Source organism: Henckelia pumila, unplaced genomic scaffold (assembly GCF_033568475.1).
Source record: "Henckelia pumila isolate YLH828 unplaced genomic scaffold, ASM3356847v2 CTG_461:::fragment_3, whole genome shotgun sequence".
NCBI classification, from domain to species: domain Eukaryota; kingdom Viridiplantae; phylum Streptophyta; class Magnoliopsida; order Lamiales; family Gesneriaceae; genus Henckelia; species Henckelia pumila.
In genome coordinates, this window is record NW_027331831.1 from 3,147,748 (window position 1) to 3,162,890 (window position 15,143).

The following is a 15,143-nucleotide window of genomic DNA, read 5'->3' on the forward strand; positions in this document are numbered from 1 at the left end:
TATATTTTTGTATACGGGGTGTGAATTGAAGAAAGAAAGACGCATCTTATTAACTATACAGCAAAACACAGTAGTACAATACGTATAAAATCCTTGATGGCAAATGATAATGGCCCTTGTACCATGTTCAAAATTTTCAAATGATACATTTTTTGGACCACTTTAAAGCAAAGTGTGAACCCACAAGTATTATAATTTTATATTATAATAAAAACATCGTACTTATTGTAAAAAAACCATTATAAATATTATTTATTACAAATTAAACATGCATACAAACATATCTATATGTATATACAATTGATAAATTATATATTCAAAAATAATATATATTAAAAATATTTATAAATATGTAATAAAATTCATATTTTTTTATTTTAACTATGGTATAATATTATCATTTATATTAATTAAATCACTACTCATCAATAAATCAGAATATACATAATTAAAATATAATTTATTATATTATAAAGATATTGTAAAATAAATAATTTTTATATATAAATATTTAATTAAAAATATATTTAAAAATCATCTGATTTGTCAGAAATATCTAAACAAGTACAAAAAATTTTGGATACATAGATCGTGCAAATCGAGACAATAAGCAAGATTCACATGATGTTGTGTTGTTGTTCCGACATTCATAGATTATCGATTTTTTTCAATGATATATATATATATATATAGAATTACTTTTAAATGTCCACCTATCATGCCCACCAATGATGTGGCACAATTCTATTGGACCTACAATTTATCACATCTTTATCACATCCAATAGAATAGTGCCACATCATTGGTGAGCATGGTGGTGGGTATGGTAGGTGGGCACTTGAAAAAAACTCTATATATATATATATATATATGTCTTCTCATTTAATCTATTATATACAAATATCACGTTGAATACTTTTTTAAATGCATTATATATATGTTTAGTTTTACGTTACAGTGAATATGAATTTATTTTTTTAATTAATTAATAAAATAATTTAAAAACAAATTATATATATGGTTGAATTTAATAACAATCTTGGACTTAAAAGTAACCTAAGTAAAGGGAAAAATTGAATTCTGAGTTGGATCATATATCAATTAAATTATTTTTAATAGCTAATGTATCAATTTGATATTTTATCAATAATTCGTGTACAAAAATAATTTTACTTAATTTAAAATTACACGATGGTTATTCAAAGATATTATATGCACTTGGTCGAAAGGAATGAAAAGGGAAACGAGGGGAGAAAAAAAAAACTTCAATTGTATTATAAAAAAACTATATTTCGATAACCATTTTTTAAAAAAAATATTTTTCAACTAATATTTTACGAAAAATTTATTCAAACATGTACTTTGAGTCTCGCCTATAAAATAATAATATAAAAAAAAAAAAACAAATTTTCAAAATGGAATCACAACTACCATATAATATATGATATATCATATATACACGGTGTGAGATAGACATAAAAATATGAATGTGTAATGTGAGTGATTAAAAAAAAATCGAGAGATACATATGATTTATATAATGTCGAAACTTATACGATACATGTGTAATGTGAGTGATAAGAAAAATCGAGAGACGAATATGATTTATATAATGTCGTAACTTATACGATACATGTGTGTATATGGGGTGTGAATTGAAGAATGAACGCGCATCTTATTATTATCATCTATACAACAAAACACAGTAGTACAGTACGTATTAAATCCTTGATGACAAATGATAATGGATGTTGGAATTTTTCAAATGATACATTTTTTGGACCACTTTAAAGCAAACCGTGAACCCACAAGTATTAGCGTGGGTGGTCCAAAATTAGCCCATGTTACCCTAATCATATCCCTACCTGAAATTCTGTCTCTCACTCTTTTTAAGCCCAATCATCACTCCCCTACCTACATGTTCTTTTGCATAATCTTTTCTTCCAAATCACCTTCTTTTCTTTTTTATTCTTCCCATTCATTCAAATACAAAAAATTTATATATTTTTTATATTTTTTTCATTACAAAAAATTCAAAATGAAATCACGAAATTATTGACATAATTTGATTACCCGACCTGAAAATTCTCTCACATACGCACGCTTTATAAGGGCAATCATCGATCATGGAGTTTTATTCCGAATCATTTCTTTCATTCAAATAATACCATGTTGCACGTGTTCAAATCAATGCATAAATTTTTTATTTTGGTATGAGTACTATATACATGAAATTGTGATTCGTATAGTGGAAGATATATAGATAAGTAGATAACCACGATTTTTTAAAAATATATTGTAAGCTTAAATTTCTCTAAAAATAAATTGCATCAATCATTCCACGAATTTTATAGTTTTATTATATATGCGGCAGTGCACGTTTTCATACAAAGAATGCCGTGCCACGCCTCGATTGAATCTTTAGTTCTTTACCAGGCAAATAATTTCAATTTCAAATCAAATAAGATACCTTTTAAAAAAAATGGTTGTGCTGAGAAGAGGCCAACTTTATATGTCAAGAAAGTTCAGTGGAGAGATTTTGATGACATGCAATTAACTTAAATAAATCAGTGGATACTTGAGCAAAATATTCGTACAATCCATCGAACAGAAATATAAAATACCAATTATTATACAAGCATATCGAAAATCATAATACCAAAACCTAAATAGTGCATGGACCAAGATCATCACTCTTGACAGTGTTGCTCCTGCCCCCTCAACTACCACCCCTGCTAAATATGTCCAACATAAGGCTTGTCCCGTGAAATGAGATGCCTAAGATGATCAAGACAAAAACTAATGACATAAACAATGAAAACGGTCAGTATAAAAGTATGAGTATACAAGTACTATATAAGCATGAATGCAAATATACGAGATACAAAAGATAAGGATAAAAGAACTTTGCTCAATCAGATGACACCATGATATGTAGTACTATGTGTCATCGCATCAGGAGGTGGCTTCCACACCATAAGATATGTGGATAACGGTAACCATGCCATATAAAATACAATACATAGAACATTTTCATACTTAACCTGGATATCTCGGAAAGTATTTGCATATCTCTAAGAAGCAAATCTAGAAGGATTGGGTTGGAGGTCAAGCCTATAATCAAATGAATATCGTATATCCCTATGACTTGATTAAAGTCTTAACTAAGCTAATAGCTACTCCAAAAACCTACTAGGGATCAAGACTTATATATGTTTTAACATGTATTTGAACACCTATCTTCGGAAGCTCCGATATTGACTTCAAACGTTCCGACCTTCTTCGGAGGATTCTATCCTATAGTATCTCACATGCATCCCACGTTTCAATAGTATTTTGACACCACTGGCAACTGCAGTTCGAATGGTCCGATCCCACCACTTGTTAACCTCATTTTGCCACCTCACTTGTGCATGTGTCTACTGGAGTTCGGAAGCTCCGGTTCCAAAGATCCGAACATTCCCCATGCTTCAAAACCAATTTGGTTAGATCCGAACCACTCGAGTCCCCAGATTTCTCGGACTATTTTCGAATGTTTGAAGTTTATTTTTAAATTTTTTTTACGTATAACAACTCCTTAAACATATTTTTAATTTAACTTTGTAAAATGGAGCTCGGTTCACTATACATTCTTATCTTGCATTTGCCAATTATCACCGAGCTGATAATATCGAAGGATGAAATTAATTATAACATGTCTTATCTTCTTTACACTCAAGGGGAATTTGGATATAGAAATCACTGCTTTAAAAAAACACTTAAATACTTTTATATTTTTAAAGTGCCTTTACTAAATAAAAAATAAATAAGAAAAAGAAGATGGTTTGACAATTGGATAAATGCTTGAAAAATATTTTTATTTTTAAATAAAAGTAAAAAAACCAACAATTTATAGCTTTGAGAAAACCACTTTGTTGTCTACTTTTAAAATTAGATTTACTAACCAAACACATCATTTTTAAGAAAAATGTTTTTTTGCTAAAAAAAAATATATTTTTTCCGTTAACTTTTCCAACCAAATGCACCAACTCTTTTAATAACTTTATGCTCTATTGAATCATCTCACACCATCTCTGGAAACAAAAGAAAAAGAAATAAAAAACGAACACACAAATACAAATTCTTCTTAAAGTTGGTCTCTTATGAGACAGTTTCACAAATTTTTATCCAAGAGACAGGTCAAACTCATTCATATTTTTGCAATAAGGAGTTGTACTTTTGGTATAAAAAATAATAAAATATCATATATATAGGCGTCCAGTCAAGAGATCCATCTCATAAAATTTATCCGTAAAATCGTTTCACAAGAGCTTCTGTGTTTTTATTATTATTAGCAAAACATGCATTTTGAAATATGGTTCCGACCGCGATCATAATGACGACCTTAACTCTACACATGCATGTGGTCGGATGCTTAACTGAAAACTAATCAATGATCACATGAAGAACCTAAATCTCATAGAATTAGGCAAAGAATTTTGTAAAAAAATGTAATGATAGTAAATATATATATATTATATGTATTTATACATACAAAAAGTGAGTCGTCCTTGAAGCTTTGAAATAGCAATATACGTACAAAAAGAAAAGCAAAAAATAGTAAGAGGTTGAAAAGGGCCAGCCCATTGACACTTAAAGACGAAGTGGTTAGTGGGTACCAATCGTTATTAATCCTCTTTCAAAACAATTGCAACCATTCAAGGCCCACTTCCACCACCTTGGTTGGTAGCCACTGGAGTACTGTTTTTACTGTCTTTTTTCTTATTCAAAATTTTATTTAATTGTTTTTTTAACTATTTATGACATAAGTAAATAGATTCTATATTAGTTTTTTATTGATTTTTTTGTCAAATTCAATGACATTTGAGAATTTGATGATAACCAAATCGGTTATCAAGTTTAATGATCCACCATTTATTTTTAATTTTTTTTGGGTATCATGAGTTTATGTTTGTCATAAAAAGTTTTATTGTAATTTGTTAGAGTTGAAAGCTTGATTACTATTGATGGATCCAAGATTTAATGATATTATTTAAACAAGTGGTTGGGGGCTCCAAAGGTTTGTGTCACTTCAAAAGGTCATTTATACCATTTCTTTTTAATTGGGTAAATATGCTGATTTGTTTTTGCTATAATATTTAATGAGATTGAAACATATCAGGTGTTGTCGTTGCTTTTAACTTAAATTAAAATCAGGACTGGGGAAAAAGTCTTTCTGATGCTGACTCGTATCTAATACAAGTACAATCTTCAAATTTCCAAATAAATCGTAGAAGAGTTTACAATTTTTGCTAAAACTTCCTCCAAAAAACAAAAACAAAAACGACTCATAAATAAATGGCTAAAACGATAGTGAAAACATTAACCTAAAAATCCTCCGTAATTTATAATTTAAAGCTGAAGCCTTCCTGGATTAATTAATTATCAAACCAAAAATCCTTTTAAAACAAACGAGTACGTCAGATCGTCTCACGGAACAATATTTATTAAACTGGTTGATCATGTTCATATCTACACTAAAAATAATATTTTTGACATAAAAAAATGATGATTTATTTCGGATTTGAGGTTCGTCTCACAAAATTGATTCGTAAGATGATCTCATAAAAGATTTTGTGGAAAAAATAAGATAAATGTTTTATATACCTAGAGTAAACCAAAAATTTTCTTCACTCATATTTATCATATGTTCTTTTCTCTTATCTATCAACAAATTAATCTTGGTTTTGGGAGTTGAGATTCAGAAAGAAACTAAAATATCTAAACACATTTTCCTTTATTTTTCTTCCATTAAAATCCGTCAAACAACAAAAGTTTAAATATTTTCTTTCACCTCAAATGAGTAGGTTGTCTATGATAGAGTCTTATTTACAATTAAAAAATAATATTATTAACATAATTATTCAAGGTAGGGTCAAATAAGATATTCATCTTATAAAATTGATCGATAAAATCGTCTCGCATAAATTTTTGTTTTCGTCAATCTCATCCTAAATTAACAAACAAACTCTCCAAACCTTGCAATAAATGGTTTCTTCAGAATGGGGACCCCAATTGCCAAACATTCCAAACCCCGAAGCACACACTAGCCAAGAGAGACCAGAAATTTGCTCCTTTGAGCTCTCAATCTCTCGAGTGACTCAATGGGTAAATCATTATCGTTCTTTGGGGAAAAAAAAAAAACTCAATTGTTAAATCAATTTATCATTGGCTCCCGCATATATCGCTCCAATTCATCTAGTCAAAATACAATCAACAAAGATTCTCGTCGAATAAAGAACATTCACATCTCTAATAAAAACCTAGATATTGATTTCCGGCTAGGTCATATCAAGCTCATGTTGCCATCGAGTAGTCTTGAATCATACATTCAAACCCAAACATGCACCACTTCGTCATTTCAACGTTTTTCGATAATAATTTTGAAAATTGTACATTGTTTTTCCATAAATATAATTGTTATAATATCTCATATCGAATATTGAAACTAATAAATAATAACTTATATACTTACTAATATGAAGCTACATGTCCCGAGTCATTTGAAGTAGAAGACATCTTAATTAGATTTACAACATGATATAAACATTGTATATCTATGTATTTTATAATGTAAAAGTGTATGAGCTATGACTGTGCAGTACATGAATCCATGTACACTAGAATCTAGATGCATGTATATGCTTTTGTGGGGACATTTATCATTGGAAACTTTTATAATATATATAAATGAATCTTTAAAAAAAATTTGTATAAAATAATGAATGATATAGATACGTCATCGAAACTTGAACTCACCAAGACACCAACGATTACATGGCGGGTATTAATTGTACGATATTACGTAAGCCGTGTCGTAATACGAGAGGCGATTTAAAAATCAAGTCAAATTCCAATATTAATGACCTCAACTAACTTAATTTTTTTTAATAAATATTTTACATGCGATTTTTTTAAAAAAATAAAATATTATTTTTACGTGGACATAATTGAAGCAGCGCATCAGATATTTATAAAACAATAGAATGCTCAATAGGCGAAATTATATAAGTTATCATAAACTCTGCGAAATTATATGAGAATGCGTTCTCTCACAAAGTATAATATAGAAAATGAATCAAACATTCAAATCAATGACCTAGAATGTGATATTTAAAATCTTATATACATTTATCTTTATCTCAATCAGTGTTCTAAAAAATACAAAAAATGCTTAAGTGTAAATTTGTGTTATTGTATATTAAATTTGAATGACCTAAAAAGTAAAGAAAGCACAAGTAATACCGGATTTTAACGTAGTTCAATCAAAAAATTACATTTATGGAGTCATGTCCTAGATCAAACAAATTAAATATCAATAATTTACCATCAAACAAGGACTTATTCACATAAAAAAAAAAAACTATCTTTTAACAATCATCGTCTTTATGAATAAACCATTCAGTGGATCTTGTTTGGTGTGCATGCATCACTCGACTTTTCAATCATTTTTCTCGAACTCCCTTCGACTGTTCTCTCCTAACGGTAACTCACATTCCTCTCTCGATGAATGAGTCAAGACGCTCTCTCCCGAGAGCTCACCTTCCTTTTTCGAGGAATGAATCGAGATGCTCCAAATCTATTGTGTATCACCACTTGATGATCATTGTTTGGTTTGGTGTATTATTAATCTATGTATAACTTATCTAATTTAATTTCGCGTTATTCTCGTCATATTATTTATCCATCTATTAATTATTAATTTTACATCAATTAAATCAAATAAATTATAATATATCCATCAAATCAAATAATGTATTAACTATTATTTCTTATTTATTTTTAATTTACATTATATTACTTATCTATGTATTACTTATCCTATCACTCAAACCAAACGATTAAATTATTAAGTTGCTCAAAAATAAAACTATGCGGTAGAATTTGTTGGAATGAATTTTGTAATAATGTAAATTACTCTCTGACCTCAGTTAATGCGCACACTTTTAACAACAACTGAATCATATATTTGTGATAATTGACATTATCTCAAAGACAATATGCATGAAATATCCTCAATATCCTACCCAATTAATTTCAGAATAATCTTGAAGATATTTACTCAAACCTTACCACCAATGAAGATATGCTACCAATTATACTTGCATGCAATATATTCAGAATTAATCCTAATCAGAATATAATATTCATTAACTCAGAGGATACAATATTATTTCCAAATTTATTTATTTTTATATAATTTAAGATTTATTATATTATAAGTAATAAATATGTAAAGATATAAAAAAATTTACAAAAAAAATTACGCTAAATGCATTGAATTAAATCAAAATCTTCGAACCCTTCATTTATTTGTGATTAAGGCCCCGTTTGGTATCAAAAGCCAGACCAGAAAAATAATTTTTTTAAAAAAATGTTTTTTTAGTTTATAAGGTGTTTGGATGTTCATTTAAGTGCTTAAAAAACACATTTTTAAGTCAAATTTAAAGCTTTTTCAAAAACCCAAAATTAAAATTTAAAAAAGCACTTTTTAAAAATAAAAAAAACTATGAAATCCAAACGGGCTATAAGAAAATGACTTTTGACTCAACATACTAATTATGTGTTTGCGATGACTTAATATAACAAATAATTATAATAAAAATTAACAATATTTTTTCATACTTAATTTTGCATTAATAAACTCGTTTAAACTTATAAACTGGAAGCTTGATCGTCATGTTTCGCGATTTTTATAAGGTAGTGTTTGATATTTTTTTTATTAGACACTTTTGAGTTTTTCACAAAATTATTTGTGTAAATGAAAAACTCAAAAGTACTTTCTTATAAGCAAATATCAAACACTATCTTAAGACCTTGTTTATACGTTGTGATATGATCGGTATAATTGATAAAATTTCATTTATTATTTCCATTTTTTCAAAAATTTCAGTTCATTCTAGACAACTAGACCTGGCCAAGGGTCGTCGGTTTTGATCCGGACCCGACCCGGAACCGGCCCGTGGTCAACCGAGACCGGACCCACAAATGTCCGGTCCGGTCCCGATTTTTCCTTTGGAAAACCGGCAACCCGGCGGGTTGGACACGTGGCGCCCCCATGGGCGCCCAGATGATCCAACGGCCACGATTTCCTGGCCGGTAAAACCCAACCGACTCGGCGGGCCGGCGGTCTGCCGGAAATTTTTTTTTATTAAAAAAACCTACTTTTTATCTATAAATACCCCCAACTCCCCTTCATTTTGTTTACACAATTCTCTCTTCATTCTCTCCATTCCCAATTTCTTTTAATTTCTTGAATTATCAAAAATATCAAGTTTCGATTATTGGTTTATTGTAAATTATTGATTTATTTTCATATTTATATAATTACAAATGTCCGGAGCGGGATCAAGTCGTATGGGTGACAAAGAAAAAGAAAAGAAAAAGAGCATCATACCACCCGAGGTCGAGTATCCTCAATTCAATGTCGATGACTTTGATCTTGAATATTCCGATGATGAAATTCAAGAAATTCGACAAGAAGCGCAACAAAGACAACAAGTTGAACAACCACCACGTCATCATGCAAGTTAAGAAAGTATGAACGATCTGGCGGCCTCTCACAGACAAACTAGAGCGGTGCCTCGCCCGATGTAATGCCCTGATTTTATTATAATTGAGTTTAATCGAGATAATCAGAGTTTTCAGTAGTTAAGAATCGTATTGATATTCGCAGGGGGTCATTTTGCAAACTTGGAGAAATAAAGGACTGAAATGCAAAAATGAGATTTTATATAATATCCCATGCAAGTTGGCTTTCCCATCACCTCACCCATACCACTCCTCTCCTTCTCCCTTTTTCGTACGTACTAAATGAGAAGCCATGGAGATGATTCTCCAAGCTTCCTTTCCGTCTGATTCGCTCGATCCGACCGTTAGATTTCATTTCCGAGTTAAGATTCACGATCACCGCAACGAAGGCTTCGTTCTGACGTAAGTTTTGCTACGATCCTCGAACTTTGATTTTTGTTGGGTTGTCAGAATTTGATAATCTTGGAGTATGTTGTTATTGAGCTAGCATTGATCGTGTATTTGAAGTCGGTTTGGAAAAAAAACGAAGTTTGGATTTTATATGAATTTTTAGGCTTAAGTTCGAAAATGGGGTTTTGTTTTTGGTTGGATTTTGATGGATTGGTTGGTTGGGGAAGTTGATATGAGTTGTTTGGGATGATTTGATGATGTTGATGATTTTTGGTTTGATCGGTCTTAGCCGTTATGCCGTCGAAATCGAGTTTTGATTTATCGGTTGTTTGTTTGGTTCAATTCCGTGTTTGTTTGAGTTGTTGGATTGACACCGAATCCGTATATTCTTCATTTCAAATTTGGATTGGAGTTTCGGGTTTTGGATCGAACTTGGGAGTTGATCGAATTGAGAATCGAAGACGGTATATTGATTGAGTGTATTTGTTTTCGATTGGTTGTGATTCGATTGGTTATTTATTTGAGTTCGTTGTTATTTTCATATTTGAATCCTCGACGGACTTAAAAGGTAAAAGATGACATTGATTCGAATGGGGTAGAATACTCGAGTTCGGCTGATTCTCGAGCCCCGAAAATCACATACTGCATGATATTTGTTCGTGTGAACTTGATTTATGATTTGTTTACACTTGCATTCACATTGAGCCGATTATTTGATTCGTTTTGAATATAGACGATTTAGGGGGCTATATTGAAGTGACTTTGGATTTCGAGTTTTTCCAATTGCCAGAATACTTCTTATAGTTGCTCTGAGGTCTAGGGGTTGAGTTGAACGACATCCACCCCAAATGGGTGTGTCGATGAGTTGTTGTGAAGACTTGACCCCGGGATCCCAACCGAATACCGATTGATATTTCGATTATCTGATTTGATAGTCCCGAGTTTTGAAGTCATGCATTCATTCATTCTCATTTTGATTTGTTATAGATTATTACATTTCAATCTGAGGTGTTTATCTGATATTGCATGCCTGTCTCTGTTACTTAGAAATTCTATTTCTAACTGGTTTATCCGGCTGTTGTCTTTGTTTGTATGTGTACTTGGTAACAGGAGGATCAGGAGCTGGATCGAGTCGTCTTGGTTAGCTCGGGGTGAGATTGATAGAAGTGAGACTCCGCATTGTAGGGTCGAGTCGATTGTATTTGTTTTTAGTTTTGTTGAGTCGTTGGAACTCTATGATGGAACTCGACCAAGTTTTGTATTTTGGGCAGAACCTAGATTTGGCATGTTCTAAATATTGATTTGTATTGTGTTGAGTTGGAATTATTTAGAATTGCCTTTGTTGAATTTTCGCAGGCTCCTCGACCTCTCTGCCCATTTTGCCTGCGCGCGCGCGCGAGGAGCCTGGAGAGGCTCGGGAGATTTTGCCCGCGCGCGCGAGCATTTCCGCGAGCCTCTGCTCTCGTAGCCTGCGCGCGCGAGGTGATGACCTCACGCGGGCGCGAGGCTCTCCTTTTAATTTTTTTTTGATTCGATTTTTACGCGGCTCTTCGTGTTCGATTGTGTTTAATTATTCAAGAATAGGAGTTAGAAACGGGGTGGTTATGGAACTTTGACGCGGCATATTGAGAAAAATAATCCGATGAAAATTGGGATTGATCGTGCTCAAACTCAAATTCCGGCATTCTCTTCTCAATCGGGTAGTGAATCTCAACTATTTAAATATAACGAAGCTAGATTTAGAAAAGAAACGACTAAATTTTGTGTGGTTGAACAACTTTATTTTAGTTTTAGCGATAAATTATATTTTGAAAATTGGCTTTCTACAAATGCAAATCCTTCTATTAGACGTATTCTAAGAAATAGTATCAAACGCACAATGAAAAAGTTAGTTGCCGATAAAAAAAAAAGAATTAATTAAGGAATTTTATAGTTTGAATAATAAAATTTCTTTGTGTTCCGATATTTGGAGTGATCATTGGCAAAATGGTTCATATATGAGTATTAGATGTCATTGGATTGATAATAATTGGAATATTCAAAAAAGGTTGTTTGCATATAGATATTTCAACGAATCACATACGGCACAAAATATTTCTCAACTTATATTTGTTATTTTAGAAGAATATGGTCTAACTACCAAAGTTTTTTCAATGTCTTTTGATAATTATAGTGCAAATACTTCTAGTATTAGTGAGCTTATTGAAATATGTAAACCATCACTAGGTGACAAATTTTTTCATATTAGATGCACATGTCATATTTTAAATTTGTGTGTTCAAGATGAGCTAAAAAGTTTAGGCATACATATTCAACCAATTAGGAATGCTATTCATCATTTATGGACGCATCTTCAAGTTATGAAGCAATGGGAAAATTTTCGTAGAGTAAATGGTATGAAGCCTAAGCGGTTTGCACGAGATGTTCCAACTCGTTGGAATTCAATATATAAATTGTTATTATCCTCTTTTGAATATAAAGATTTATTATGTACATTTTTTTATCAATTTGTTCAAGATCGTGATATTTATTTGTTTTCAAATCAATGGAACATATGCACTAGTATTTGTGAAATTTTAAAAAAATTTAATGATGCTAGTGACTAATTATCCGGTGTTTATTATCCTACTTCACATTTAGTTTTAACACATTGTTGCAACATTGCTTGTGTTTTTCATGAACATGTTAAATCTAATGATAGTGATTTATCTCAATGTATTCTCGTCATGAAAACAAAATGGGAAAAATATTTTTTGCTCATTCCTAAAACTTTTTTATGTGCTTTTGTTTTAGATCCTAGATTTAAATTAGATGGCTTAAGCGACATGTTAACATTATATTATGAATCTTTGGAGCCTACGAAAACGATTCCTTCTATCTCATTGATTTTGTTTAATATTAAAAGTCATTTACTTGATATTTATAATGAATATAACATCATATATGGTGGACAACTTGTTTCACATGAAACACAATCCACTGCAACTAGTAATGTTACTTCTAAACTTACTAAAGCACAATTTTTACTAAGAAAACGGATGAAACGTCCACAAGGATCCTCAAGTTCCAGTCAGGAACTTGAGAATTATTTTACCACTACTTTTGATTTTAGTGATACAGGTGAGGAAAACTTCGACATTTTGAGATGGTGGTCGCAAAAAACACAAATATATCCAATTTTGGCTATAATGGCAAAAGAAATTCTAGATTGTTCGATTTCAACAGTTGCAGTGCAACAAGCATTTAGTATTGGAGGAAATACATTGGACGAAATACGTTCTAGCTTAAGGCCGGAAAATTTGGAAGCCCAATGTTTGCTCAATGATTGGTCAAAAGCCGCTACTCGAACACAACATATTCAAAGTGATGAAGAAGACCAAGATGATATCGAAGGAAAATCCGGAACTACGACGGGAGGAAATGCGAGTGAAACAGAATAAAATGTAATAGATATTGAATTCTAATATATATTTATTTAATAAATGTAATATATATTTGTTATAGAGATATGAACTATTTGAGTGAGTTTATTTAAATAATATGTCTTACAAAAAATATTAAATTTTTTTTAAAGAGCAAAAATAAGCTTAGGGTCTTGGAGGCGCGCCCGCGCTTCTCAATTAGGCGGCCGCGCGGATGCTGCGAAGCATTGGCGCGCCCGCTTCGCAGAAAATAATGTGTAGCAGCCGCGCGGCCGCGTAGGTGATTGGCGCGGGCGCGCCACGCCTGCGCATTAAAAAAAATGGCGCAAATTTTTTTAAAATTATAAGGGTTGACCCGGACCTGGACCCGTCGGTTAACCAAACCCGGACCGGAACCGCCGGTTCATCAATCCGGATCGGAACCGGCCATGGACGGGTCGGTTAAGGGTTGGTAAAACACCAACCCTGAACCGACGGGTCCGACCCGGACCCGGACCGTGGCCAGGTCTATAGACAACTAATCTCAGCTATTTTTGCAGTAGCGTGGAATTTTATTTGGAAAATTATAAAATTTTGTGGAAAGATAACAAAATTTATTATAGAATACCCCAAGAAAATTAAATAATCGCATAAATAAAAATATCACAACCAAGCATGACTTTGTCAACTGTTAATGAAATCATGGCTCACTTAAAAAACAAAAGAAAAAAAGATCAAAGAAAGAAGAGAGGCGCAATCGACAAAGATGTGACAAGCAGTGAAGGAGCTATGATTTTTAAGTGAGGGGGGCGAATTTAGTATTATGTAATTATTGATTATTAAAAAAATTAAAAAATATATATATGCATAATAATATAAAAAAATAATTTTGACTCATATCATTGAGAAAGTTTATTAAAATTTTGAAAAAAATTGAATTTATTATAAAGAAATTTAAAATAAAAATTAAATATGTGGTTTCATATTAAATTGTGTAAAAGTTAAAAATAACTATTTCAAAGTTTTTTAATATATAAAATACTAAAAATAAATTTTAATAACATCAAATAAAATATTTAACATGCAGATTAAAAATTAAAATAATATATAAATTTTTTATTTATATTTATATTATATTTAGATGAATTATTATACTCGATTTTTTTATATATACAATTTCAAACTAAGTAATCATTAAATTTATTATGAAATTTTGAACAAAATATGTATAAGTGTAATATCAATAAATAACTGTTAAAACATAAATCTTTCATGTTTAATTACAAATTTTACACCTAAAACTCCACGCTCTATGAAATTAAAATTTAAATAGTTAAATTAATCTAATTAATTTATATATGACATACTAACATTTATATTATTTTCAGTTTTTGAGAATAGTGATTATAATTTTAGTAGTTTGATGCATTCAAAAATGGATGATTATACAAGAAATCAAATTAAAAAATATAAATATTTATTTAAAAGTAACTGTTTTTTTTTTTGTTAAACGGTTGAATACATTTGTTTCAAAATCTTTGCAATTAAATATGATTCATATTATTTGAATTTTTGTATTAGAGTTTATTCTTGCGGAATTAATGAAAAATATACATTGATCTCACAAATAAAAAAAGAGTTTTTCATTTTTTATTTAATATATATATATATATGATATATAATATATATAATTTTATATATACATAAAAATTTGAAAAAATTGAAGGGGGGCGACCGCCCCCACCGCCCCCCTCTAGCTCCGTCTCTGGACTGAAAAGAGTT